Raw genomic sequence first — 27,533 nt, 5'->3', positions numbered from 1 at the left:
TTCTCAGGCCTAGCATGTCCCCAGCTGGGTTATGCTGCCACATCACCCTAGTTATAGATTTAGTGGACAGGAGGGGAGGTGGGGGCAGATACTGAGGAGTCACATGTTGTCTTGCAGAGAGAGGCCTTGGCATTATTTTCTCAAGCAAAGGGAATGTGCAGCTTTTAATAGGGAAGGGTAGCTCACTTCTTCAGGCTCTGAGGATCAAGAGAAATCTGGGAATTCAAGATTTTGGGGGGCATCAGCTCAGATGTCCCCATTCCATGTGCCAGGGTCTCACTCCTTCTCAACCACAGCAGCATCTCTAGCATAGGAGACCTAGTTTACTTGGTAGTTTAACCTTTGGCTCTTGGTTACATAACGGTTTAGCTCGCTCTGGTTCTCTCCACTGCAGGTTATGAAAGCCTCTTTACTTGCTATGAAAGAGACCTTCTGGTTCTCACACTTGGCTTTCAGCTGTCTGCTAGTCACTTTCTCAGCTTTTTCATTTCTTTACCTAGAGCTTCAGTAGAGCTACACAATAACCATTCAATCCCCTTGTAGTTACTATCTCCTCCACACAGTACAAAAGCTAATACATTCTCTTTCACTGGCATACTACCCCAATTCATCGCTGGTGAAAATCGTAATAACTGGGCTGCCACCTTGTGCCAGTCACTGTCTGACCTCCATCTATCACCAGTGATGAGGTCTTCCTACCAGGTGAGTGGTGAGTGATGCAGATCCAAAACTCCATTTTATTGTCTGCTTTCTCAGACCTCTCCTGGCTGAGTAGTAGTTTGGGTGTTTTAGGAACACACTCTGAGGCAGACTTTAGTCTTCAGGATAATTATTAGGGAGAGCTCTTGGGATCAACATCTGTGGATAGGAGGGGAAGCAAACAGGAGTGGGGAGAGGTAGAAGTTGATCTGAGCTGCAGGCTGATCGCCTCAACTAACCCCACTGGGAGCTCTCGAGCGGAAATGGCCATTGAAGTTGTCTTGCACAGGGCCAAAATAGCCAGGCCTTTCTATCCTTGCCATTATCAGTCATTGGATTTGGGCCACCTGGGAAAGGGGCATCTCCTTGGGCAAGATGGCTCTCTGCAGATGAGGCAAACCCTGAAGGAAATGCAAGTTGACAGCTGTGTGCCGACTACAGTCTCCAAGGCTGGGCAACAAGTCCTTCCTTGAAGGGCATCTGGTCAATGCATCTTGCTATCTGCCACAGGTATCATTTCAGGTTACTCTCCAATTGTTCAGGTTAAAAAAAAAAAAGAGTTCAGTGTGCTACGTGAACAACTTTTCTGTAAGTGTGAAATACCTTAAAAATAAAAACCTCTTTTTAAAATGAACATACTAATATCAATTAAATGTGACTAAAGAAACACCTAAACAAGAACCTTCTGCTGCTGATACAAAGAAAGAGGAATGACCAATTATACCTAAAAAAAAAATAATAAAGTTAAAAAATAAAAATTAAAAAAAAACAAGAAAGGGGAATGATGTTAGAAGACAAAAATTCATTTGAATGAGTAAAACACTGATCACCAGAAGAGCTGGTAGGAAATAAGGCTGAAAGGCAAGTTGAGGCTTCATCCTTGCTGACACGACATACCTCAGACTAGGGCAAGAACAGAAAATGCTTGCTTCATTACAGCTAGCCTGGCCTTTAATTTCACCTCACCTCTTCTGAGTAGGTAAAGTCTTTTCCAGATTACCTTTAATAGTTACTGTTTCCCATTTTCCTCTTCCTTTGGTTCCCTCCCTCTCTGAGGCCATCATGGAACTTGGAATGTGGAGACGTGAGTCTTTGCTCAGCTTCCCCAAACTGGAATGAAAATTATTTTTAGGATGAATCTCTGAGTCACAGAGGGAGGAGGGAAAGAACCATTTTAATCTCTTCCTTTTCCTTCCTTCATAACCTGCTGTACAGCTAAATCATTTAAAAATTTTGTGTTTTTCCTCTCTTCCCCGAGAATCACTTGCCTTTTATTTTTCCTCTGGAAACAGTATCTATAAATCTCCATCAGAAGCTTCTAAAAATGGAAGAAATGTTTCTTTGCTGAATGGACCACAGGCTAAATTAAAGGAGATTTGCTTTAAGCTGCTTTCATGTAAGTAAATCTATTTATTGTAATACTGATCGTTGGGATCTGAGAGGTTGTATACAGTTACTCCTCATGTTCTCTTTACTGACCGCTTTGCTGCACCCCCTCTAGGCTTTCCTTTCTGTCTCTCCTAGCCTGAGGGTAGCAAAAGACTGCTTTCTGGGGGGAGATGCGGGTAGGGATTGTGCTCTGGCCTTCCACCTTTGCAGCAGTGTGCTCAAGCGTGTCTCCTGCTTCACTATTTGACCACATCTCTTTGAGACAGAAATAAGCACGGAGTGGACATTGCACTTTTTAAAAAATGTCTACCAATTTACACGATAAACATTGGAAAAGAAATCCTACCCAAGTTACCAAGAAAGTGGGGGAAAAGTTCTATCTTGGATAAAATAGGCACTAGAAGAACCTCTGTGGGATGGATTGAATGAAAGGAGAGAGAGCTGGCTTACCTTCAGGAAACCATGTTTTAACCAGGTGAGCTACTGAATGACGATGTTAATGACACCCCTTATTTATGCAGTTGTTTAGCATTCTCAGAGTGCTTTCACAGACACAGTCTCAGGTAATCCTTGGAACAATCCTGGGAGGGAGGTGAGGCAGGTGTTATTTATACCATTGAAAAAATAAGATTAGGGGCACCTGGGTGGTTCAGTCAGCTAAGCGTCCGACTCTTAATCTCAGCTCAGGCCTTGATCTCAGGGTCATGAGTTCAAACCCTATGTAGGGTGTAAAGCCTACTTTAAAAAATAATAAGATTAAATGATTTGCCTGTAGTCTAACAACTAATAAGTGGCAGAATTGGGACCAGTCCCTAGGTCTGCTATCTACTGTCAGTGCAGGATACCAGATGGATTCTTCTGATTTCAGAGTGGAACCCCCATGAATTACTGCTGGAAGACTTGTCTTATTTAAGACTTTTAGGGACTGCTTGGAAGCAGACTCATATAAAAAAAAGTCACTGGGCTGAGATGTCCTGAAGCTCTCTGGGGTAGTAAATACCAAGCAGATGGATCTAAACTGAAGAAAAGATAAATTGCACAAAACTATGTGAGTGGACATAAGTGTGACAAATGAGTTTCATCCTGTACTAATTTTGAATAATGTATTTAGGATTGTTAATCTGAAGCATACTTAAAAGAAGATGAGCTTGGAGCTATGCTTTATTTCAAGAAAGGAGCCACAAGAAAGGAGCTATGCTTTATTTTCAAGAAAGGCCAGGGCCACCTGGCTGGCCCAGTTGGTAAAGCCTGAGACTCTTGATCTCAGGGTCAGGAGTTCAAGCCCATGTTGGGCATGGAGCCTACTGAAAAAAAGAAAGAAAGAAAGAGAACCATGAGTTATTGTTGACTGTTTCCTAAAGTCATATAGAATGATGCTAGCTCTTGTTGCTAAGAATGTGGAAAATAAAACTGGAAACATTGTTTTATCCTACATTTGACATAATAATAATGAATACCTGGAATCATGCACCTAATTCTGCCCCAAACCCTTAAAAAAAGAGCCTAGTAGATACATAAGGTTGTAATAAAGGGGAACTAAAATAAAGATTCCCTGAGAAGAAAGTTGCTTTAAAAAATTTATTAAATAAGTGGATATTTGGAGGAAATCCTTACCTTTCTGAATTTTATGTCATAGAGAGCAATTACAATATTAAAAAATACTTCATTTTCTTTTTTTTAAACATCTGTGTTGTTTATAATTTTTTTTTTGACATTTATTTATTTATTTTGAGAGAGAGGGAGAGGGAGGCAGGGGAGGGGCAGAGAGAGAGGGAGTGACAGAGAATCCCAAGCGGGCTCCATACTGTGAGTGCAGAGTTCAACACAGGGCTCCAACCCATGAACCATGAGATCATGACCTGAGCTGAAATCAAGAGTCGGAAGCTTAACCGACTGAGCCACCCAGGTACCCCAATTTTTTTTAAAGTAGGCTCCATGGCCAATGTGGGACTTGAACTTATGACCCTGACATTAAGAGTCACATGCTCTACCAACTGAGCCAGCCAGGCACCCCACTTCATTTTCAACATTTATTGAGAGAACATTAAATTCAGGGCCTCTGCTCAACACTAGAGTTCACAATGAATAGAACAGAGGTTCACAACCATCATTAGAAAATATCAGACTAGACAGATCTTTAGTCCAACTGAGCACAGTTTTTCTCGAGTTCTTAGTAGATTGGCATTAGGTTTGCAGTACACAGTCTCTTGGGTTTGGTAGGCGTGTGTTGGTTGCCAGAGACCTATCATCCCTGGTGAACCTACAATCAACTTCTTCAAGCTACACATCTGAAGGACTGGACTCCTCATCCCACCAAGAGGATAAAGTGAAGTTCTTACTTTTAATATAAACCTCCTCTTTAATGCTTACCTAGGTTTTGACAGACACCATCCTTGTCTGTGGTTAGCATTTCTGAGTGAGGAAGGTACAGACAGCTCCTGTATGACCAAGATGTGTTCCCCAAAGTTGATTTCTAACTTGGTTGTTTGAAACTGAAAATGAGCTTTCCTCAGAGAAACAATGTGACAAACCTGGGTTAGGTTCTCAGGCCCACTCATAGGAGCCCACTTAGCACATATGCCAGTCTGTGAGAAGAATGGACACCATGGCATTGTTTCCATGGGGAAAATGGGCCCCAGCAGCTGAACGAGGTCTTCCTTCCTCCCCCACTTCCTACCTCCATGAGTAATGAAGCCAGTGTATTTACTACAGGAAGTGCAGCTCCTAGTGTGGGTGGCTGGGCTCTGTGGCAGACTGGAATGTCTTATCCACCTGGCACAGATAGTCTCTCACCTCTCCTGCCCTAAGCCCACCAGTGAGGGGAGTGGCATTAGGTAGGGAGTCTTTCCCCAACCCACCTTTTTCAGGGTAGGGCTGCCGGCATTCTTTTGTATCAAAGCCAGATACATAATTTCTGGGGCCCCTTGTTCAAAAAGAAAAAAACAAATGCAGCTAAAGGTACTAAAACATAAAGGGTTTTTCCTTCCTTCTGGTCTCTCTCGACTTGTCCTGGTGTTTTAAATTTAGATCGACAGTTTATTATAACTGTTTAATATCGTGCTAAGTAAGGAAATATTTTGTTATTAGCATGGATTTCATAATTAATTTTTATATTGCCATAAACAATGCCAGTTTGAAATACAAGAGCATTTAACTCCTATGTGAAGTCACCAAAATGACACAATTTGTTTCGTAGCTCGTACATGCATATATATTTTGTTCTTGCCAAAGCAGTGGAACACCGCAGAAAACTAACTTAACCATTATTATTTCACTTCTTTATACACATTCTGCCAGGACTGTCTACCTTTGCCTTCATGAGGAGGAAGAAAGGACTGAAAGTAAAAGGAAAGGTTTTCAGCATAAGTGGTTGGCTAATACAGGGAAGAAACACAAGAGAGGATACAATAGGGTTCCTTGGTCTTTTGTGTTTCTTAGAATGCCATTGCCTTCTTTCTGGTTTCAAAGCAAGTTCTGGTTTCAATGGAAAGGATGGCCTTTTGGAGCTATCAGCCCCCTCTACTTACTCAGCTGTGGGCATAACACCCCCTGTACTCACTGGCTTTGTTTCACTGAACTCCAGCACAGTGTGGGTCCATGAGTATTCTGTGCTTGTGGGGCATGGAGAATGCTCTCTGTGAATGGGGCAGCAAGGAACAGTGGACGTGCATATTGCTTCTCTTGCTCACATGCATGCTCCATTGTCCCATCAATTGCACTATAAAACAGAAGTTCAAAGATAAAATTATTAGCTGGGGCGCCTGGGTGGCCCAGTCAGTTAGGCATCTGACTCTTGATTTTGGCTCAGGTCACAATCTCACAATTTGATTTGTGAGATCAAACCCTGAGACCTGCTCTATACTGCCAGCAAGGAGCCTGCCTGGGATTCTCTCTCTCACTCTCTCTCCCTGCCCCTCTCCAGCTCACACACACACGTGTGTACTCTCTCTCCCTCTCTCAAAAAATAAAAAACTAAGAAAAGGAGGATAAAATTATTAGGAATTTCAAGATGGCAACAGTAGAGTATTAAAACAAGCATGGTCTTTCTGAATGTGGGGTCCTGTATAACACCCTGAGTATGGGAGGCGTGGGGGTGAGGTTGGGGGAGGTGGGGAGAGGCCTCTGGCAGCCTAACACGGGCATTCACAAAGATAGAGCCACCCAGGGTGGGCAGATGGATCTTAGGCCTCCTGAGGGCCTCGCTATTTTTGTTTCAGGACACCATACCTAGGGTATTGTTAGAGATGGTGATGGCTTCAGCCAAGACCCCAGAGGTGGGTCTGGATCTATAGGGATGATAACATTTTCAGGGGAGGGTGTCTGAGTAGTGGCAACTGCCGGTAGGCAAAATATTTGTCAAACAGAAGGTGGGAGATGGGATTGTGGAAGGCAGACCTACTAAATCATACTACATACTAGTTGATAACTTGAGTACTCAGAATGCTGAATGTAAACAAATCTTCCACACAAGTTTACTTAGAGTTACAGATAGTAATTACCTTATTTCCCAAGTGACAGATAGCTTGTCTATTTTGGAATGCAAAAGGGAAGGGAATGACCTTGTACAGTGAAAGCTGCTTTGTTGAAAATATTTATCAGTCCCTGTGGATGGGCAGAAGGAAATCATGTCTATTCTTTCTATTTACAGTGGTTATGTGGCAGAAGCCCGGATTATTCTCAAAATTACTCCAATAGGTATTTCCCAGTACACTTAAATGTTTAGTTACATAACCATTATTGAAGAAGTGTACAAATTTTTGTTTCAGAAAGTAATTTTATTGCACAGAAAGCCTGGCTTTATCTAAAAAAATTTAAGTAGCTTGCTTACTGCAGCTTTTCTACAAAATCCCATTTATCATAGCCTAAGAGAATGATATAATGTTTATAAAGTGTTTACCCGAAACAGGCTACTTGGTAGGAATTTGACGAATGATGCTATTACCATTCTCCCAAGGGGTAAGCTCTTTGTTGTCCCATCAAGTTAAATGTAGGATCTTTGATTTTCATTTATAGGTGTCTCCCACCTCATAAAAGCATTCAACTGATCTGCCTCTTAATGAACTTTACATACAGTTTTAATGGATTTTGACTGAAGACAGTTTCTTCATAATTTTTAACTATAGTCAATTCTCGTTACTCGCAGATTCTGTTTGCAAACTTGACTACTTGCTTCAATTTATTTGTCCCAAAGACTGTACACTATAAACCAGATGCCAATCCACTAAGAACACAAGAAAAGCAAAATCAATACTCAGCATTTTCAGTCATTTGTGGTTATGCAAAGAGTGGTGAAAATTTTGTTGCCCTACGTCTACGTTTCCATAGGGGTTGAACAAGGCAGTAGTCTACCTTCTTGTATCAACTCTCATACTATAAGCAAGTGTCTTTTCTGTGGTCTATTTAGTGCCATATTTTTTTGCTTTGTTGTTGTTGTTGGTGGTGGTGATTTAGCTGTTTAAAATGGTCCTTAAGAATAATACTGATGTGCTGGCTAGTGTCCCTAAGTATAAGAAAGGTGTAATATGCCTTTCAGAGATTATATGTTAGATAATCTTCATTTAGCATGAGTTATAGTGCTTTTGGCCATGAGTTTAATGTTAAAGAATCAACAATATATATTAAATTAGGTGTCTTTAAATAGAAACACACAGAAAATAAAATTATACAATGACTGATTGGCAAAAATGTTGAGACCAGAGTTTTGCAGGATCCTAATCCTGTTATTTCCCCTAGAAGCAATGGCTCAGCAGTCACTAATTCAGTGTTCTTGGTGACTTTATAGAACAAAGCTACCATGAACAAAGAATCAACTGTACTTGGCAATGCATTTCTTCAGTGGAAAGTTATTTACAAATCAAATTACAATGTGTTCTTTTAGAAACCATGTCTAAGAGAGCAATCATTTTAAATTAAGAGTATAAACATAGATACATAGAAGCTTCAAGTTAGAGAAGACCTTGGATGTTACACCTCTCTGCAGGCCCCTCCTTCCTCATTTCCTTTTATAGCACCCTGACAGGTGGCCATTGTTTTCTGATTGAATGCTTCCAGCAATGTAGCACCGCACTTCACCAGGAAGTCCTGTCCACTATGGTTCAGTTCCAATATCCAAAACTGTCCTTTCTTATACTGAGCCAAAATTTTCCTCTTGGAAATAGCCCTCCTGATGGTTTAGATCTGAACTCCAAAGCAACACGAAACACATCTACTCTTTCCTCTGCATAAAAACCCTTTAGCAGATCTCTTTTCTGCAGGTTAAATAGACCCAATTCCCTCATCTGTTTTTCAGAGTATAAGATTTCCACACTTTTCTTGGATGTCTCTTCTGAAAGAATCCTAATTTGTTATGTACGGTAGTTCTTTTTATGTGATATCTATATTTGTACACAAAAAGTTCAGAAATTCTGAGCTCAACAGCATAGGTCTGATACCCCTGTGATTTGAATGCTGGCTGTATCACTTTAACACAATTTACATTATGTCATTATTATTTTTTTATGATTGCTCATACCGCATGAGTATCTGTAACTTACCCCTATATTATCAAGTCAAGCTGAATCTCCCAAGTCCTCCCAAATGACTTTTCTGAACAAAGAGGCTATACTTTATATTTACTACAGTTAAATGTCATCTCTTTCTGTAAAAACCATGATTTTGAATAATTATTCTGTCGTCTATCATATTCTGATCTGAGTTCTTAAATTTGCTAAGTATCTTAATTCAAAACATTGACAAAAACATTACTCAGGACTGGGCAAAAGGGGAAGAAAAATGTGTATTGCTGTTTTTGAGAACACAAGGCTTCAAGATTTGTGTCACTCCATTAATCAGCATTCTTCCAATCAACGTTTCTCTGCAATAATATAAACCCATATCCTCTCATCCCAACCTAAAGGTATCTTGACTTTTTGAAATGACCAACACATTTGTTCAATAATGTAATAATCCTATCAAGAAAGGAAGTGGTATTTCTTTGTAATGATTTACTTGAAAAGACTCCATGACTCCTACTAATAGTTACATTTTCCCTAACACACTGTGTTCTGTGATTTATATTAGGAAATTTCCAGGGTTTGGCATCAAGCTTAGTGGTCTGTATTTTTAAAATCTGTTTTGCCTTCCATCTTGCAAATCATGATACTGGCAGTTTATCTTAATAGGAAGATAGTAATTGAGTTGGAAAAAGATAAAACAAGTAGTCTAATGAGGGAATTTAAATCCAAACAGGTGAAGTGAGGGCAACTGAGTGACTAGAAACTTACCCTTCACTCATCTAAGCATTCACCAACTCCCGCTGATTCTGCCCCAAGACTATCGCTTGTATCGTCATTCCCTTTCTGTGCCCACTAGAGACACATTCTCTCTCTTTCTTTTTCTCTCATGTTTAGACCAGAGTTTGGATTGGGTTTTCCGTCACTGTGACAGAATTCTGACTTACCCAGTAAAGAGTGGCTCTTAGAGGGCATCAGAGTATTGTTACCAGATTAAGGATGCAGGGCAGAAAAAGCAATAGATTCTCCTACCTTCTCCCTGTCTCTAATTTCTTGTTCATCTAACCCACCTTTCCCATTTATGGCAGAATTACCTTTCTAAAGTACTAGTTGTATCATCTAAATGCCTCTCCTACTGCCTTTAACATAAATCCAAAAGTTTTGGCATCCAATCAAGGCCTTCTCAGTCTGGTGCTAACTTGTCTTCATTCCCCTAGGCCTGTCAGATTTCTTCTACTTCCAAAGTGTGCCTGGCACATTCATGCCTTTGTACATTTTGCTCTCTCATTCAGAAATTTTTTCCCTGATCCTTCCTGATGGAATCAAGCCCAGGCTCAGATATTCCCTCTTCCAGTTGAAGCTTTCCTGATGTCCTCATTAACTGTTCTTTCCAATAAGAGCAGGTAATTTGCATTTCTGTTCTGGAAGTAATCATCTCATGCTGCTTTATGGTGTACTTACTCGATCCTCTCCTGCATGACACCACTACAACAGTGGCTTTCAGACTCTTTTGACAACAGCATAGTTCATAGCAATAATGAGAGATAAGTAGAAATACATTTTACACTGTTATCCAATTGGCTCATTTATATATACTTTATTTCATCAAATTTAAGAAATAAGTCTTCTAGGGGAGCCTGGGTGGCTCAGTCAGTTGAGTGTCTGACTTTGGCTCAGGTCATGATGTCACGGTTCATGGGTTCTAGCCCCGAGTCGGCTCTGTGCTGACAGCTCAGAGCCTGGAGCCTGCTTCCGATTCTGTGTCTCCCTCTCTCTCTGCCCCTCCCCGGCTCGTGCTCTGTCTCTGTCTCTCAAAAATAACAATTAAAAGAAAATAGGTCTTCTGTGTTAATATTTCTAAAACCAGGATGCAGCAATAGAGTATCATATTTTGATAAGAGTTTTCACTTGTGTTGTTTTCACTTTCTAAATAGTACATAAAATAATGGCATGTTATGATTAATGACATTTCAGATTTGTTGAAATATAGTAGATAATGGAAACATAAGTTTCACAAAACAGTATTTACTTTATTATGGGCAATGCTCTCTAGTTTTTTATTCTATTTCCACAAGAAAAAATGCAAGTCATAATCCACCAAAATCACTTCACTACTCACTACTGGATCATAGCCTTCAGTTTGAAAAACTACTGAGAACTGAAACTATTTACAGCCACACAATAGGATTGAGAACGAAGACCGATGACATTAACATGCCTTTACAACTCCACCATTCACAGAAACTTGACTTCAATTCCAAGAAATTCTTGCCCAAGAAGATGAAGTTGCAAATAACTTAACTGCAGTTTCAGGAACTTCCTCAAAGTCCATTTATCTGAACAACAGACTATTGACTGACCTAGCCTTCGTCAGGATAAACAGCCTGCTCCTCAACAGATTACTCTTGGATTTGTCAAACAATTGTTTACTCTTCTAGGCTCCCTTCAAAACTCTCCCCTCCCTGTAATCGTCCTGAATGATATTATAAACTCAGTCCAGTCTCAATCATGCTTTCATTGAAAGACTTGTCTTAAACCAGATGCCCTGAATCTTAGAACTATTCTACACATGACGTCCCTTTTTGAGATGCTAAGACTGTCAACATAGTGATATCACTTACTGTTGTAAGCAATAAACTTGGCTTTGATCAACAGGTTCTTTTGGTTGTCTTTGCTGGAAGTCAGGAGTTGACACTACATTACAAGCTCTCAAGGGAAAAGCAGTATTTATTTGTTTTCCTCCTATCTCCTGCTGGTGATCAAACATTGATGGACAAGGAAGGAAGGGTGTCTCAGGGATCTGAGGGTATCCTATTGCGGGGGCAGGAGGGATGTGTAATGGTCACACCTAAGGAGCTCTTGTTGCAGAGAGACTGCATCCACAAAATCTTGCGGTTGGAAACAGGCTCCCCCTTTCTCTTGGTTTTATCTACTCAGCCTCTTCACACCTGGTACTCAGATGATACTGTTTTAAGTATAAAACATATAGAACACACCAGCTCTATCCCAACCACTTAGCTTCAAGCTACTATGTGATATTTAAAGTGGTTATTTGCCTCAAGCTTGAAGATGGGCATAATAATGGTTAAGGGGCTACCAAACGTTTGGTTCTCACCAGGAATTAAGTCATTGAAAAAATGTGCTGGGGCGCCTGGGTGGCGCAGTCGGTTAGGCGTCCGACTTCAGCCAGGTCACGATCTCGCGGTCCGTGAGTTCGAGCCCCGCGTCAGGCTCTGGGCTGATGGCTCAGAGCCTGGAGCCTGTTTCCGATTCTGTGTCTCCCTCTCTCTCTGACCCTCCCCCGTTCATGCTCTGTCTCTCTCTGTCCCAAAAATAAATAAACGTTGAAAAAAAAAATTAAAAATGTGCTGACCCATGTCTCTAAATTGATAACTAACTACATAAATTTCCCATAAATGCTGGAAAGGCTCGCTCCTTGGACCAAATAAGTCGTGGTAAATAAAATTAAGTTTGCTTTCATCCAAGTAGTCCCAAGAAGGCACCAATCTACATTTCCCACTACATCTCAAAGTACACCCCTTCCCAAATTCTGATTCAGGCCTAGTCCCAGCTCAGCAACAAGCCAGGTGCTCTCCTTCCTGTTTTAGCTCTCTCGCTGTTCCCAACGCAACAACACCCTCCCCCTAGTCTCCTCTGGTTATATCTCCTTCAAATCCAGCTGAGCCTCCTCTGGTTATATCTGCTCCTTCTGGTCCAGATGAAAGATCACCCACGGCGACCTCACTTAGAAGCCCTCCTCCATACCCTCAGGCAGAATTAATGACCTTCTTAGCTTTTAGCCGCTAACAGCGTTGGCCTCGTACTCAGGCTGCTACCTTCTAGCCAACCTGTCTTCAGGCCCAGGCTTTCTTGTTTCCCGGCCCATCCCTAAGCACACGGGCTTAGGCTCACTCCTCTCGGATGGCCCAGTGGCTTGCCCGTAGTAGGTGAGCAAACACTAGCAAGGAGTTTGGTCACTTTGTGCTATAGTGACGTGGCAAGGGCAGAGCACAGAGGGCCCGTCTGCCCACCTCCCACCCAGCCCCCGGCCCAGCCCAGCCCACCTGAGGTGCCTGATGACACCGCGTGCCTCTCCCGCCGCCCCCGCAGCGCGCGGAACCCAGTCACCAGCGTTGGAAATTCCGGCGCGTGCAGGCGCTCGGGGCCGAGCGGGGGCGGGGGAACCCGTGGAGTGAGCCTGTGACGCGAGGGGGCGTGGCTCATGGATACCCCGCCCCCTCTCCCTCGCCCTCTCTCGCGGGTCGGGGTTACATGGCGGCGACTGCGGCAAAGCGAGAGCCTCGGAGACGCCGCTGCCGCCAGCACAGCCGGAGACCTGAGCCGACATTGGGGGCTGTCCGCGGGCCCCGCACTCCCTCGATGAGCCGGAGAAGTCCCGTGAGTGTGTGTGTGTACGTGTGCGGGGCGCGCCGGCGGGGCGGCTCTGGAGGGCGCCGCGGCGGGCCCGCCGGCGGCGGCGGAGCCGGCTCCTTCCTCCATTGTGTGTGACCCTCCGGCGGCCGCCGCTCAACAAAGGCGCTTTTGTTCCGTCTCCGGCCCTCCCGCCCGCCGGCCCGCCCGCTCGGGCCTGGCCGGCGCGTCCCCGCGCGAGCCGGCGGGCGGCGGGCCGGGGTCCCCGCGTGGGGCTGGCAGAGCGGCCGGCGCGCCCCTCCCACCCGGCACGCCCCTCGCCGGCTGCCGGGCCCGGCCGCGCCCGCCGGCCCCGGGGCCCCGCTGCTCCGCTGCGGCACCGCCACCCGCGCCGGGCTCCGCGGGTTCGAAGCCCGCCCCGGGCGGCGAGCGGCGGGCGAGGGGCGGCGGCCGGGATGGGCGGCCCGGGGAGCGTGAGGTGGCGCGGAGTCTCGCCTTCCTGGCACGCTGCCTTCGAAATGCTCCCGCGTCTCCTCCCCCATCCCACTCCGGTGACTCGGCCTCAGCTGACTCCGGCCGGGCAAAGTCTCCAGTGGACTCGGCGAATTGCGTAGCGCGCACCACTCACCCGGCTGGTCTCAGAGCCCCGAAGTCTTCTGCCTAAGTTTTGAGTTGTAGCTGTAAATGAGGTACAGAAAACTTGTCCGAGTCGGAATTCCTAATTTCTTTTCTCCACTCCGCCCCCCCCCCCCCCCCCCCCCCCGCCCTACTGCAGCCTTTCCTTAGCTGCGTTCGGGACTTAGAGCATTGGTCTGTGAAAGTACCCAAATGGAAACTTGTTTTGTCAGTTCACTAAAAAGGGCCTCTTCACTTGGCTGTGCGTTTTTATCTGATTTAGTGAGGTGCGTTGAAAAGTAAAGGTCTTCTAGCCTCCTTTGTTCCTTGGCTTAGCGAGACTCAACTGGTTCAGGTGTTAGGTGGGAGCTCTGTGAAGCAGGATCTTTTTGATTCCTTTCCTGTTTTATTTATCTTTTGCTTGCTCATTGGCAAAGATCCAATGAAGTGGTGGAATTAGAAGCTTTATTGCGTTTGCAATTCATGTTGTTTTCTTCAGTGCTAAAAATGCTCTTAAAAGTCAGTATTAACTTTTTTAACGATGCAAGATGATTTGTCAAGGGAAAAAAAATTAACGGGGGACAAAATGGAGCTCAGACAGCTTCAGAGTAATTTTCTGATTGCTTGTTTCTTCTAGCCTTGTTCTGTTTTAAAGTTCTGATTGGATATATTCTCTCTTAAGCGTTGGGAAACTGAGATGGAAAGAGTAATCTGACAGGAAGAATGTAGGGTCCAAACAGGGCCTGGCCCTGAAAAGGAACGGCTTCTAGAGTTTCTTCTTAGAAATGTCAGGTTTTAATGTGTGAAAAGTAATTTTGAACTGGGTGGAAGAATTTCTAACCTCTCTAACAAGTCGTTGTTCAAACACGTTTATGAAGGGCTTGCTTGCAGTGTGCCAAGGAGTGTAAAGTCCTTTCACATATATATGTTACATCACTTAGTAAGAATTGCCTGGTGAAACTTGTAAAATTGCTTATTGGTGTTCTAAATTCAGTAATTGTAGTCATCTAGGAAATATGCCAGATTTGAGCAGGACATGTTTTATTATTTAGATGTTACTGTTAAGCAAAAAAAAAAAAAAAAAAATCTCTGGGAAATAGGGAATTGTTTATAAAAACCTTTATATATGACCATATTTTGGAGTTCATTTACTTGCAAAAGAGGATTAAATGTAGTGTTTGGCTACTTTTTGTGATTAAGAAAGAATCTGAAGAAGATTGATTTGAAGATGAGTTAATTTTGCGATAGAAACAGCACATGTTCTCATGACAAGTGTTAGTACTAAATGTGTTGCAGTGTTTTGCATAAGTTCATTTAAGCATCGTGAGAATTCATAACTGACAAAATAGTAAGGTTTGCTGACTCAGGGTACATTACTGAAGGGGATGGGGTCTGGTAGGAGGAAGCTTAGAAGTGTGGCAAGTTTTGAGTTGGATGATGACTCATACTGCCCACGGACTGCTACGTGGCCCTTTTTTTTTTTATACACTGTATTTTTTTAAATGATAGGGCTAAAATGTTTCTGTCCACATCATAATTCTCTCAAGAGGAGCCACAGTTTCTCTAAGAGTAATGGCTTCTTAAAATTGCATTTTAAAAGAAGGTCATATAACCTACAGGTGGAATTTTGTAACATTTGTTGAGAGGTAAAATTAATTGCTGGTCAGTTGCTATGATTAAACGTTTGATACCAGCAGTTCTTCCCTTATTGAGAGATTTGTTAAGGATTATTTAAAAACAGAACTTTTGTGGTATGGGTAGAAATTAACCTTATGTTCTCTTTGGTAATTTAAAAGTTATCTTTAATATCTAGAAATTAGTTTAAATAAATGTAAAGGTGCAGAAATATTAGTCGGATATAGCTCTGAACATGAGCATTTCACTCTGATATAATTATACATAGTGCTTTCTCCTGATCTACATGAATTTTCTGTTTTAATAAAGACAACTTGAAGTAGGTGTTGTTATAGGCACTTTTTCATCAGTGCTTTTTTCCCCCAAGTTTATTTTTAATTATTTTTAATTTTTAAGTAGTCTCTACACCCAACATGGGACTCGAATTCACAACCCTGAGGTCAGGAGTCCCATGCTCCACTGACTGAGCCAGCCAGGCACCCCTCATCAGTCTTTTTTTTAAAGACCAGCAGAATGTAAGGTTCCAGATTTAGGACTCAAACTGAAATTTGGTAACGAGATATTTTGACAGAGTTTTTAAAGCCACCATTTAGCAGGTTGGCTTAAAATAAGACTGAGGGGGGGAAAAAAAGATTGAGGAGAATAGCAGTTTGTTTTAAAAGTGAGAAGAAAAACTCCCCATCCCCTAGGTTTTCTTCTCAAAGTGATTTATTTGAAGAGTTTTGCAGGTAGTAAGGTGTATTGTTAATGTGAATTAAATCTTTTTTTAAAAAAAAAATTTTTTTTTTCAACGTTTGTTTATTTTTGGGACAGAGAGAGACACAGCATGAACGGGGGAGGGGCAGAGAGAGAGGGAGACACAGAATCGGAAACAGGCTCCAGGCTCTGAGCCATCAGCCCAGAGCCTGACGCGGGGCTCGAACTCACGGACCGCGAGATCGTGACCTGGCTGAAGTCGGACGCCTAACCGACTGCGCCACCCAGGCGCCCCAATGTGAATTAAATCTTTGGAAAGATTTTGGAAGATCCTTCCATGATTTATACAGAAGTTTAATGAAGTTTAATTTAAACTTTGTATTTCCCACTAAAGGAAGTATAAAAATACAAATGTAAAAGTATCGTATATTTTCTTTCAAAACATCCTATCACCTAGAGGTTGAACATGTAATTTCCAGGTTAAAAAAAATTTTTTTTTAAGTATATTTATTTATTTTGAGAGAACAAGTGGGTGCACAAGCAGGGGCAGGGCAGAGAGAGCAGGAGAGACCGAATCCTAAGCAGGCTCTGTGCTGTCAGCACAGAGCCCGATGTGGGGCTCAAACTCACATGAGATCATGACCTGAGCTGAGATCAAGAGTAAGATGCTTAACTGACTGCACTCTGCCCCCCCTCCCCCTGTATTATCTTTTTAAGAGTATAGGTAATTACCTGTCATTCATAATTCAGAATTTATGAACAAACTGGATACCTTAGCCTGTCTCCTTTCCATGAGATCCTTATGAAATGGTGAGCCACACCTCTACGGTCCAGTTCCTTGTTCGCATTGCCCATTTGAACCATGTGTTACTCTAGGACTCCTGTTAAAATAGATGTCTCAAAATAAGTTCTTTGTGGCATTGTTGGCTGCCCTGTGTCAGCTCCTTCAGCCTGTTTTGTGGGCTGTTAACATTACTCTGTAGCTTGCTAGTGGTATGGGGATTTTGGTCAGTATTATTGCTCAGAGACCTGACTGAAACTTTACAAAAACAAAACAACATAATGTTATTGTAGTTAATGGCTTTTCCCAGGGAGTTGGCTTTTCATGTGGAGCTGATGCTTTTAAGGTAACAGTGTATGGGCTGAGTCCAGCATCAAGTTTTTTCTTCCATAAGCTGTGTATTTAGAAAATAGAGTGTGCCCCGCTGATGGTTCTTAAAAGGTTTGTCTTTCATACATGTCAGCCCTTTAAATTTATTTAAGGATTTAAAAGTGTACAGGGATTGAACATTTATATAGCAAATCAGATTTTTCCATTTTCATTTAAAGTTAGTATGTCATTATGGGGCGCCTGGGTGGCGCAGTCGGTTAAGCGTCCGACTTCAGCCAGGTCACGATCTCGCGGTCCGTGAGTTCGAGCCCCGCGTCGGGCTCTGGGCTGATGGCTCAGAGCCTGGAGCCTGTTTCCGATTCTGTGTCTCCCTCTCTCTCTGCCCCTCCCCCGTTCATGCTGTGTCTCTCTCTGTCCCAAAAATAAATAAACGTTAAAAAAAAAAAAAATTTAAAGTTAGTATGTCATTTCATGGGAAAAAATGGTAGCACAAAAGTTGTTTGTTAGAATACTTAAGGGAAGAAACTTCCTCTGCTGAGAATGAAATCTCTGCATTTAATTCTGTATCAACTATAAAATATTAGCGTTTACAGAGGAGTCATGGCCATTATCTTACCCCAGGTACATGATAGCTGAGGAACCCGAGGCCCAGAGAGAACTAACATCTTAGTACTCAAAGTGTTATTTTTGAACCAGCAGTATTAACATCACCCAGAAATTTGTTAGTGCAGTGTTCTCCACCCCATCCCAAGACCTACTGAATTAGAATCTACATTTTCACAGGACTCTTAGGTGATTCAAATGCACACTCATTTCTAGAAGCTCTGCTAAATGATGTATATTTAGTTGTTTAACTGGTTAGTGACTGATTGGAAAATTCAGGTTTTCTGAGTTGCTCCTTTTATTGGGTCTCCTGAAAAAAGTCAAAAGGGAAATTGAAGCTCTAATTGATCACTGTTCAATAGAACTTTCTGTGATGATGGAAGTGTTGTATTCTTTGTTGTCCAGTGAGGTAGCCACTAGCCACATGTAACTGTTGAGCAATTTATGATGCCTAGTGCACCTGAGGAACTGAATGTTTAACTTAATTTTATTTATTTATTTTTAATGTTTATTTTTGAGAGAGAGAGAGAGAAAGCACAGACAGGGGAGGGGCGGAGAGAGAGGGAGACACAGAATCTGAAGCAGGCTCCAGGCTCTGAGCTGTCAGCACGGGGCTTGAACTCACGAACTATGAGATCATGACCTGAGCCGAAGTCGGACACTCAACCGACTGAGCCACCCAGGCGCCCCTGTTTTAATTATATTTAAATAGCTGCGTGTAGCTAGTGGCTACCATATTGGACAGTGCAGATCTAGATGATTTTTGCCTGTACCAAATTTAAAATAATCTAAGGTGTAATTTAATAACTGATTAGGCTCAGTTTAATAATTTCCTTCTTGGGGCACCTGGATGGCTCACTTGGTTAAGCAGCCAACTCTTGATTTCAGTTCAGGTCATGATCTCACTGTTCCTGAGATTGAGCCCCGCCCGCGTAGGGCTGTGCACTGGCAGCATAGAGCCTGCTTGGGATTCTCTCCCTGTCTGCCTCCCCCACCACACCACTCGCTCACTCTCTCAAAATAAATAAATATTAAAAAATAATTTCCTTCTTCATTTACAAATTGGAAAGATGGTTTCTAACTGCTTGCTTTTCCATTATACCCAGATATGATTTTAGTAGTTAATATAAAGTACTGCCAGTTTTCTGATTCATACTGTTGTATTTAGTAGATAATGTAAGTTGCAAGAATGTATGTTTTCCTGTTTGTCTTAATAAAGATATTTTCACTCAGATTAAAAAAATTAAAGGGGCGTCTGGGTGGCTCAGTCAGTTAAGTGTCTGACTTCGGCTCAGGTCAGGATCTTACGGTTCTGAGTTTGAGCCCAGCATCGGGCTCTGTGCTGACAGCTCAGAGCCTGGAGCCTACTTTGGATTCTGTGCCTGTCTCTCTGCCCCTCTTCCGGTCACACCCTGTCTCTCTTGCTCAAAAATAATAAAATAAACATTAAAAAATTAAAAATAGTTGTTAAATAAATGTGCCTTAATTATCTTTTTTTTTTAAATTTTTTTTTTTTCAACGTTTTTATTTTTTATTTTTGGGACAGAGAGAGACAGAGCATGAACGGGGGAGGGGCAGAGAGAGAGGGAGACACAGAATCGGAAACAGGCTCCAGGCTCCCAGCCATCAGCCCAGAGCCTGACGCGGGGCTCGAACTCACGGACCGAGAGATCGTGACCTGGCTGAAGTTGGACGCTTAACCGACTGCGCCACCCAGGCGCCCCTAATTATCTTGTAGATAGTATCGAGGGGATAGTTTTTGCCTCTGGTCTAGTACCTCCAGCCTTGTTGGCACTTGTTGATAGCTGCCAGATTGATCTGCCATTTTAAAAAAATGTTTTATTTATTTTTGAGAGAGAGAGAGCACGAATGCCAGAAAGTGGGGGAGAGGCAGAGAGAGAGGGTGACAGAGGGTCTGAAAGGGGTTCATGCACTGACAGCAGAGTGCCCAATATGGGGCTTGAACTCAGAAGCCACGAGATCATACCCTGAGCCAAAATAAAGAGTCAGAATGCTTAACCGACTGAGCCACCTAGGCACCCCTGCCATTTTTTATATTATTTCCAGGTGCAGAAACATTGATTGATTCTTAACTTCACACATTAGGCACAGGGAAGAACTAACCCTAAAGTAAATCAGACTGGCCAGTGTCCAGATCTTCACATTTACTATGTATATGATTTCAGTGAAGTTGCTTTCTCTCTCAGAGTATCAGTACTTTTGTTTGTAAAATAAGATTTGCAAGGTACTAGTTCTGAGTAGCAAAAATAATTTGTCACTTAGAAGATGCCTCGCGCTTAATACATACTTAGTAAATACAAATTGCCTTCCTAAGACCTCCTGGTTACCTTTTATGGCCTTCTGTAATTTAGTCTTACGCTTAAGATTTCAACCAGGCTTAAGGCATAGTGTAATTTTAGATTTTACTGGTTTCTACTGGTTGCTGTAACTTCATGCTTTGCTTCACTCGTGTCATATCCCTTGTAGATTCTTCCACTTGAGCTCTGCTTTCCTTCTCTTGACTTCTTAAGGACTCATCTCTTGGTTGTATCATGAATTTTTCCCTTTCTACTGGGTCGTCTTTATTAGTACATAAATGTGCTCTGAACTATCTAATGTGGTAGCCACTGGCCACATGTGGCTATTTAAATAAAAATTTAGTGAGGAAAAACAATCAGTTTCTCAGCCTTCTAACCATATTTCATTTGTTCAGTAGCCATATGTGGCTGATTGGCTACCGTATTGAACAGTATGTCTATAGAAATGTTACATACCCTCTCCTGATTGATTGCACATTCTCCTCTAGCTACTGTCTAATTTCTCATTTCTCTGATTGTCTTTGAAGCAAAATTTCAAGGGTTGTCTTTGTGTGCTCTCTCCTCTTTGCTCCTCAGCCTGCTCTAGACTGGCCTGTGTCACCATCTCAACCCCATGAAGTTGCTCTAATCAAGATACCAGTGACTTTTGATTTACCAAATTCATCTTCCTGGATCTTGTAATAGAATTCAATATAGTTGACTACTGTTTTCTGCATATTCACCTGCTTTTCTTAGCTTATGAGACATATATTCTTGTTTTTCTGCTACCTCACACCTTGTTAAAATTTTTTACAGGCTTCTGTCCTCTACCTGCCTCCACATATTGGCATATCCCAGAGTTTAGTTCTGGGCCTCCCCCAACCCTTTCTAAATTCTTTCCCCAGCTGGTGGACTCATTCAACTTAAGTACTGTCTACCGTGGATAATTCTCAGATTTACATTTAGACTTCTCACCTGAGCTCCAGACATTATCCAGTGTGTACCTGATACTACCACTCAGTTACCTAAACAGACACTATGTAAATAGGCTTAACATATCCAAAATAGAACTTTTTCCCATATTCTTCTTCTTCCAGTCTTCCCCATCTCAGTAATTGGCACCTAGGTGTTGTCCTTAAGTCCTCTTTCCCTTATCCCCCATATCTAATTCATCACCAGGTTCTTTTCTCTTAGTCTCCAGAATATTGTTTTGAACCTCTCTCCTATTTTACATCTTGATTGCTACCATCCTAGTTTTAGCCACCATCATCTCACTTGGCCTACTGAAAATAGCTTTTAACTGGTTCTACTTTCACTCTATTATCTTCAGTCCATTCTCCTACCAGTGGCCAGAATTCATCTTTTTAAAATGTAAATGAAACTGTGCCAGTCGTCTGCTTAAATCCTTCATAGCTTTCCTTTGTGCTTACTGTAAAATTCAGAGCCTCATGTGTTATTTTTCTACTTGTCTAGTTTTAACTCCCCATCACTCCCCCCTCTCTTTGCTCAGGATGCTGTGGCTACACTGCCATCCTTTCCTCCAAAATACCACGTTCTTTCCTTCTTTAGGTTGTATTTGCTGTTTTCTCTGCTTGGAATGCTCTGCTCCCATCTCATAGCAATGCTGGTACCGTCTCATTTAGATTTCAGCTTCTTAGATGGCCATTTCCCAGACACTCAATCATAGCACTTAGATAAATCTGGAGTTATGTTATTTCTTTGTTAATTTGTCCTCACTAGATTGTAAACTAGATTGTAAACTCTTTGGAAGTAGAAGAACCTTAACTGTCTTAACATGCACTGTACCATCAAATAGTGCCTGACACATGCCAGGTACTCAGTAAATTAAATTTTTGTGGACTATAGAAAATGTTTGATTCCTTTAAGCTTCTAAAAGGGAAAACTACATTAAAGATTGTGTTGTCAATGTAACATGTGATTCTGGCCTGGGTCCTTTAGCTCTCAAGTACATTATTGGTATAATTGCAGAAACTTAAATGGGATCTGAGTATTCGATAGTAGTATTATACCAGTGTTAATTTCCTGATCTTGATTACTTTTTGGTTATACAGAAGAGTGTCCTGTCTGTAGGAAATATATTGTACTCTGTAAGAGGTGGGGGAGTGTTTACTGGTCAATAAAAAAAAAAAAAATGCATTATTATTTGAGAGAAGGTCATGGGCTTTAGTTTGCAACCTGAGATTCAAATCATGGCTCTTTCATTGATGTGTGATGTTGAATGCATTATTTAAATTGTCTGAAATAAAGATCATAAAATCCATTTTACAGCCTTGTTAGGATTTAGTATATGAGTATATGTCCAGTACAATAGTTGCCACATAATACATTCTTAATCAAGTTTGTTATTTCAATGAAAATATGTATATCTTGATTAACATGGTTAATTTCCATTTCTTTTGGAATTACCAATGAATCTGTAATGTTTAATGTATTGGTTTATATTATGATTGATGTAAAAGTATAAAAGAACCTCTTGACAAACTAAGTCATTACTTGCAGTTGTTGATTTATTTAGTTTTCCTTTTTTCCCTTCCTTTTACTCTCCATTGATGGACATGTTATTAAGTAAACATAATGACCAAAAAGGAAGAAGGTGTTTAAGGATAACCTGTGAGCCTTTTACTAGTCATCACAGTCTTTTTAAAATATTATAAATTATTTCACCAATTCTGTAAACCTTAGAATTGCATGATTCAGTTCACCCCTTTCCAGCACTTTGTGCTCTTGTTGTCTTAAAATTTATTTCTACATGTGCTGTAAACCCCATGATACATTATTATTTTTGCTTTAAATAATCAGTAATCTCTTAAAGACATTTAAACATGTAGATGTTTTTTTGTTTTAAGATTTTTTTATATTCTCCAGTTATTTACCCTTTCTGGAGATTTTGTTCCTTTCTGCAGCTTCCATTTGTTGTCATTTTCCTTGAGCCCAAGAACTTTTAGCATTTCTTTAGCAAAAGTCTGAGGGAGACCAATTCTTGTCACTTTTGTCTCTTTGAAAATGTCTGTATTTCATCTTCACTTTTGTAATGTATTTCCCTAGATACAGAATTCTGGGTCAATATTTCCTTTTTTTTTTTTTTTTTTTTTTTTTGGCACTTGAAAGATGACGTTAGGTTGTCTTCTGGCTTTCATCATTTCTAGTGATAAATCAGCCATCCTATTCATTCTTCTCTTAATATATTTAACTCTTTTTTACCTGGTTGCTTTTAAGAGGAGCTCTTTTTTTTTTTTCCTCCTCCATTTTCAACAATTTGGCTATGATCTGCCTAGGTATGAATTTCTTTATATTTATCCTGCTTGTCTTGCATTGAGTTGTTGAGTCTGTGAGTAGGTGTCTTTTGTCAGTTTTGGAAAGTCTTTGTTGACTATCTCTTCATATATTTCTACCCTGTCAGCTTTCTGAATCTGTTCAGCCTAGCTGTTAGCTCGTGGGACTGCTTGGACATTTCTTTACTTTCTGGTATCACTTCAGGTTTTCTGTACTTTGTGTTTTTGCCCTGTTTATTTGCTTTAGGAAGAACATCTGCCTTATATTCAGAATGCATTGCTTCCTGACTTGTCCCTCACCACCGCCCTCAGAGGGCAGCTGCCTTGGATGTGTTGGAGGCCCATATGCTTTATGAGATTCTCTCTCAGCTTTCCTGCCTTACCCTCAGATTTTTTTTCTCAGTGAGGACCTGTGGGGAAGAGTTGGCGGGTGGGACTTGAAGCTGGGCCTCCTCTGAATTCTAATCTGTTTGCTGAAACCACATGTAGCTATTAAAGTTGGTTATAAATTTGGTTGGTTTCTTCTCAGTTTTGTTAGTGGTAAATTATTTACTTTGCCAGGAATGAGAATAGTTATGCCATGGTCCTTCTTTTATGAAGGGCTTAATGTTTTCTAGAATTTATTTAGATTTCTTTGGGGCACCTGGATGGCTCAGTTAAGCGACCTACTTCAGCTCAGGTCATGATCTCACAATTCGTGGGTTCCAGTCCTGTGTTAGGCTGTGTGCTAACATCTCAGAGTCTGGAGCTTGCTTTGGATTCTGTGTCTCTCTTTGCCCCTCCCCCTGCTTGTGCGCGTGTGTGCGCTGTCTGTCTCTCTTTCTCTGTCTTTCTCTCTCTCTCTCTGTGTCAAAAATATTAAAAAAATTTTTTTAGAATTTAGATTTCTTTGCATCTTTAGATTTCCTGTTGAGTTTTTTTTAAAACTGCAATATTGTAGCTTATCCAGCTTATTGTGGTTTATTGGGTGAGAGTAGTAGAGTCTTGTAATTTTCTGCATTCTAATCAGAAGTGGAAATCCTGAACCTTTCTTTAAAATTATAAAACTTTTGTTGTACCTGGGTGGCTCAGTTGGTTAATTATCCAGCTCTTGATTTTGGCTCAAGGAATGATATCACGGTTTCATGGGTTCGAGCCCTGCATTGGGCTTTGCACTGGCAGCACAGAGCCTTATTGGGATTTTCTCTCTCCCTTTCTCTGCCCCTCCCCCACTCACACTGTCTCTCAAAAAACATAAATAAGCTTAAAAAAATTATAAAATTTTAGAGCTGGAAGAGGCTGTAGTAGTCATGTAGTTTAGCTACATCATTTTCCTGATGAGGAACTGAGGCCTAGAAATGTGGACTACTTTGATACACAGCTAATTTAGCCTTGAATCCTGAACTAGATGTCAGATCTCTTTAATTCATTTTTTACCCCCTTTTAATATGGGCTTAGTGAACCCAGACAGGAATTTTTCAGTAGTGCCAAACGTTAGTGTGAATCTGACAGGAAACTTACACTGTGCTTTTTAATCTTGTAAGCTTGTTCAGCCTTGGAGAAAATGAGAAACAAACCAGGAAGGATATTCCAGGAAAGTTACATGCCATTCTGATTCATTTTTTTTTTTAATTGGGTATTATTCTCCAATGAAGTATGTGGTTCTGTCCATTTGATGACAGTCCAAAAGTGTTTTGCATGGCCTTCTTCATACCCTCACCAGGGTTAGCTGAAAAATGACAGCAGTTATGTTTGATGTGCAGTCTGGAAAGCTTTGATGTTAAATGCCATAGAGCCTGCTAGGATGAACTGAAGAATAATCAGAATAATGTCAAGGTCTCCCATACCTTCATGATACCTGCTTGCTATCACATGGGCTAATGGCTTCCTATAGAATCCTGCTTGTCTACTAATATAAGACACTATTTCAGTGGTACAACCCCTTCTTACTACCTCGACAACAAAAAAGGCACTATAACAAAGCTGAAGGTTTTTGTTTTTGTTTTCAGTCTGAGTGAGCTTGTTTCACATGTTGATAAACCTGTGTGTTTACCATAGGGTGAGGCTCCTGGGGGGAATGCCTGGAAAGGAAAGTACCAGATCTAGGAGTCATCACTGATGTTCCCCTGTGGTAGGTCAGAGTATGATCTGATTCTGAAAAAATTGAGGATAGAGCTTATCTTCTCCAAAACTTCTTACTGTCAAATACAATTTGATATTTACATTAATTCACTCAGTACAGTTTTTAAAATGCCTACAAGTACCAGGTACTATGCTCAGAAAGTATTAATAAAGCAACTGAATCTTAAACCTTTTATTTTAAAAAAGAGCTACATGCAACAAAGGGGAGGGGAACGGTGCCCTGGAAGTGTAGAGGGATCTGAAGAGTAGAGATGAGATTAGATTGGGCAAGGATGGCCTAAGACAAGGGAAGGAGAATACTATTAGAAAAGAGAGGGGGGAAGAAATGTTAGTGGGCTAGGGAGGAGTCTACTACAATGATCTAGGAGTATGTGCTTCATGAGGTCAGGGTATTTGTTTTTTTAAACTATTTTTGATCCCTGCTATATCTTAATGCCTAAAACAATGTCTGGCATATGGTAAACATGCAGTAAGGTTTTGTTGAATAAAAATGTAATGGATGGTAGAATTAAAGCTATTTCAGTCAAAGCTGTTCAAAACATCTTGGTTATCTGCTCCTGGGACTATGTTGGGATTGCATTTCCCCACTCCCTTGAAGCAGGTTTGACCATGTGACCTGCCTTGATCAGTAAAATGTGAGCAGAAGTGAAATGTGTCATTTTTGGATGGAAGTTTTAGACCAGTGAGGTATTCCCACATTCTGTTTCCTTCTGGCACCATCGAGTGGCAGTGGCAGAGCTGGTAGTTCCTTCAGGAACTTGGATGACAGCTACGTTGGACTTGTTGCATGAGCATGACTTAAAACTTCTGTTGTAAGTCAATGAGATACTGGGGATTTTCTGTTAGTGTACAGTAATCTAACCTATGTTGACTACAGATATTTATATTAATTTTCATCTGGTTGGAATCCTCATATGGCCAAAGGCACTTGAAGGAGGAGGCTGCCCACTTGTCTCCTGCTTATATATTTGCTCTGGTGTTGCCTTAACATTAGTTAAGAGAGGAGTCTTAGAAATGAGGTCTCAGGCAAGAGAGAGATAGGAGAGGGGATGAAGGGTTATTATAATTATTTTTAAACTTCCAGCCATAAATTTGTAGAAAGGATTGTATTTGTTTAATGTTTAGTATATAGCAGTTTCAATCACATTTCCCCCATTCTGGACATACCACCATAAGAAGTGCTTGGGAACAAAGACCAGATAAGTAAAAGACCTGTTGTATGTACTTTCACAGATCATAGACTTAGAGTTGGAAGGGTCTTGAGAGATTCTTTGACCAAGTTATCTGGTCTGTGTTTTTATATTCTAATATGGATACCCTAGAATAAATAGCAAGTAGAGATAAGAATCTAAATAAACGTAATGGCATTTATTTTATAATGGGTTTTTAAATAGTTAAAGGCAAATGCAAATTCTTAAAGTATATTCAGGCAAAGGATCAGACAATTTAAGAACAGAAGCTGGGAGTAGAAGAGTTGTTAAAAAATTGGATACTTTGAAGCCAAGTAATCCTCTGTCTTTGACTTTGTAAGTTTGCTTCTATAGCAGATATTGATAGTAGGCAAGGCCTGTTAGGCTTTGGTGTTTTAGTTTTAAGGTCCTTCGTCCCACCCCAGAGGGCTAAGATCATTCATTGACATTAGTTTGCACAATGAGCCTCCTTGAGTTCCATATCTTGAGAGGGATCCCTGGTAACTCTTAGGGCTCCCCTACATCAGGAGCAAGGGCATTGTCAATGAATATGAACAAGCAGTTAAGCTGTAACCTTTGGCCTTTTCTGCCCTAGAAACTTAGTAGCTTTGATGAGAGCTTGAGACATGATCTTAGGGGAGGATGAATTTGCTATGACAACACCTCTCTGTGCCAGGGTTAAGAGATAGTCCTAGGTGAATGTAAATAGAGCTCAACCTTTCCCTTCTCTCCAAAAGCAGCTAGGTTTTGGCTGAGGAGATGTGAGGTTGGCTGGATTCCAGGTAACTCAAGTTACTCACTTGACCCTAGAGAGGAGCAAAGTAGGCAAGAGGCATTGAGGAGGGGGAGGTGGAGAGTTGTCAGTGCATGTGATCAGGCCAGATGACCCATGTCAACGTTTAACCTGATAAGCAGTAGAGTGGAAGATGGAAGAGAAAACCAGATAAGTAACCTTTATATGTTTAAGTCTCTCACCTCAAACTTGCTTTGCACATCCAGACTCCTTTTCTGATAGGGGGCCA

The 27,533-nt window shown here is 41.4% G+C and overlaps 2 protein-coding genes across 5 annotated transcripts in view; one reads left to right on the top strand and one right to left on the bottom strand.

The window, feature by feature from the left end:
- The window catches only part of LEO1 (LEO1 homolog, Paf1/RNA polymerase II complex component), a 76,708-nt gene extending 63,967 nt beyond the window's left edge, over window positions 1–12,741 (bottom strand). The window contains exons 1-3 of one of the 3 annotated variants that reach the window (XM_047861990.1): window positions 12,644–12,741; window positions 2,539–2,669; window positions 1,700–1,809 (exon numbers count right to left, since the gene is read on the bottom strand). The gene's annotated coding sequence lies outside the window, so the exon portion shown is untranslated. Of the gene's footprint in view, window positions 1–1,699; window positions 1,810–2,538; window positions 2,670–12,643 lie in introns of those variants that run through there. The other 2 variants (XM_047861991.1, XM_047861989.1) reach the window with 2 other exon arrangements.
- Window positions 12,742–12,828: 87 nt separating this feature from the next.
- MAPK6 (mitogen-activated protein kinase 6) overlaps window positions 12,829–27,533 on the top strand; it is a 36,928-nt gene continuing 22,223 nt past the window's right edge. Inside the window, exon 1 of one of the 2 annotated variants that reach the window (XM_047861987.1) lies at window positions 12,829–12,977. The gene's annotated coding sequence lies outside the window, so the exon portion shown is untranslated. Of the gene's footprint in view, window positions 12,978–13,356; window positions 13,640–27,533 lie in introns of those variants that run through there. The other variant, XM_047861988.1, reaches the window with a different exon arrangement.

This window comes from Prionailurus viverrinus, chromosome B3 (genome assembly GCF_022837055.1).
Source record: "Prionailurus viverrinus isolate Anna chromosome B3, UM_Priviv_1.0, whole genome shotgun sequence".
Taxonomy (NCBI): Eukaryota; Metazoa; Chordata; class Mammalia; order Carnivora; family Felidae; genus Prionailurus; species Prionailurus viverrinus.
This window is presented reverse-complemented; position numbering and strand designations above follow the sequence as displayed.